This window comes from Choristoneura fumiferana, chromosome 24 (assembly GCF_025370935.1).
Source record: "Choristoneura fumiferana chromosome 24, NRCan_CFum_1, whole genome shotgun sequence".
NCBI lineage: Eukaryota > Metazoa > Arthropoda > Insecta > Lepidoptera > Tortricidae > Choristoneura > Choristoneura fumiferana.
In genome coordinates this window covers 13,290,527-13,293,285 of record NC_133495.1, presented here as the reverse complement: position 1 = coordinate 13,293,285, position 2,759 = coordinate 13,290,527, and positions in this window count along the sequence as shown.

The following is a 2,759-nucleotide window of genomic DNA, read 5'->3' as shown; positions in this document are numbered from 1 at the left end:
TTTCATCTAACTCTGTTCAATCGTTTAGACGTGATGGAGTAAACAAACAAAAACAAACAAACAGATTTAATAACTTTCGCATTTAAATATTATTATATATTATATTATATGAATGATTATTATATTATATTTATAGTATATTATATTATATTATATTATATTATATTATATTATATTATAATTTATTATATTATATTATATAATATCATTACAACACTAATAGTTATAGACTAGGTAGGTAGGTAGGTACGTTAGATAAGCCATACTTGGGGGACCATCAAAGTATCATCAAAGATACGTTTTTTTTGTAAATTTAGTAGATTTGTCACCACACGATGTTTTCCTTAACCATAAAGCTCGTGGTAAATTTCGAATGTAATTTCGCACATGAATTTAGAATACCTCACAGGTGAGAAAGGAGTTGAATCCGATCCTCTGCTTGAAAGGCTATAGATTAAACTACTATGCCACCACGGTTTTAATTATTCAATCTTATTTACGGCTTCAACTAATATATTATATACATCAACTATTAATAATTCAATCGAAACGACTAAAATTCTACTCCAGGCCCTACTAAGTAGTTGAGATACGCTATAGCAAAATTAATCATAGTTTTACACGGTTTCACATAGGTATGAGGGATAATTTATAAATGAATAATAATTTTAAACGACTTTCAATTGATTTTGTATCACATTGTAAAATTTAAGAAGGTATACATTTATGGGTCGCTATATGCACTAAAGCCTGGAAAAGGGTTAATAGACATCTATCAAGTGGAGTTAGTGTTTGAAATGATTATGTTTTTGTTTAAGGATTTCCAAAGATGTAACTTTTTGATGGATGTACATATCGCGATCGCGTAGTCAGTGCTCACAAGCCTTTGCCATATTAGCCATCAGTAAAAGTAATAGCATTAAAATAAAATTAATTCATTCGATGGGGTTGCGTCATTATATTACCGCGTGACGTCATTGCTAGGCAGTCATCAACCGCTAGAAGTGCGTTTAATTTATTTTGCAAGATTTTATCTTATGCGCCGTGTAATTGCAATCAATTAAAAAAAATTAAACATTAGAAATTAAATTTTATAAAAAATCCATTACATACATTACTATGGAAATGTACTAGGCTCATTATGATTGCTTCCTACTGTGCCACTGTAATTCGAGCCCTCTTTCTCTCTGCCACACGTGTGTTAGAATTACGGTAGAAAGAGATGGTGAATGCGATCGCAACGTTAGCGCGTTAGGACAACACGCCTCAGCTTTATCGAAATCAAACTCGTATTTAGGAATATAACTGTTTTTTAATCACTAAAAATGTCTATGGATGCGTTGACATTTCATAATAACAAAGTTTGAAATTAACTTTATCGTTACAAAACAATTAAGGAAACAAAAATATTTGTTGACGTGCATTCAAATAATATATTCGAGAAAAGTTGAAATTAATTTGAAGTACTTAATTTAATTGAATTTCCGCTAGAAAGATAATTAGGTATAAAAAATTAAAACCCATTTGGTACATGTAGACAGTATTTCCTTATCATTATCACCCTTAAATTGGCAGTGAGCATCATAATACACATGATTTAAGACTAGCTTTTTATGTTCTTCTCAGTCAAGTGCAAGTCTAATTTCAAGCGTAGAAAACTGAAACTAAGCTTAGTCGGCTGCAGTCAGTATATTTACCTACTTATTTTTTATTTGTTAAGCAGTAAATAAATAAATATGACTTTATTTACCTATGAGCTATGACGGTTGAAAATATAAAAATTCGTGACTCTAGACTTGCGAGGTGCACAGCTCACAGAGCCAGTGAATTTAATTTTTTTTTTGATTTGTGTGATATAGTTATATTTAATTTAATCTTTTTTCCTGCTTCTTTATCTGTACTAAGTAAGCATTGGACAAACTCCTTCAGGCCAATGAAAGTCGGTACTGTGTTTGTACTTTATATAATTGAACTCTTCTATCTTTTCTTTCTCTCTTTTTGCATACAAAAATTAACATCAAATAAATAAATTCTAAAGCGACCTAACGTTAGCATGTTTTAAACAAGTACAGCACCATCTACCGAGACATAAAAAAACTAAATTACTTCAAACCTAAATACAGTTTGGACATACCGCCCACCAAGGACAGAATGTCCTTACTAACCGCCCACCATAGCAACATTGACTTCTCTGATCTTGGTGAAGATCATAACATAAACCTTATAATTATAATCATAACGTAAATAAAATCTGAACTTAACTTCAAATAACAAATTCACTGACGGCATAGAATAACATACTATTAATTACTACACTAACAATCTTACCTACACATTAACAGGTAGAACACAAAGCTTGGAAGTTGGACGTTTTAAAATTGAATTCTTACATTTCAAAGATACCACTCTAGTTAGTCCGTCTGAGCCAGGATGTTTGGTGAGAATTCTGCCAAAAAGCCATTTACTAGGAGGTATATCATCCTCTTTATTCCACAGAAACCTTGGACCGTATTTCCATAGCTCTAAATCAGCAAGCTCTGAAGGCTGGACTCCTCGCGAAGCACAATCGGCTGGATTGTCTTTTGATGGAACATGAGCCCACTGTGAGGGTTCCAAAGTGGAGTGAATTTCAGATATTCGATTGGCCACGAACGTCTTCCAATTGCTTGGATGTTTGTTTAACCATGCCAACACAACAGTCGAATCAGTCCAAGCTCGTACGTCGCTCCGAGGGATGTTCAGAACATTAGCAATCTCTA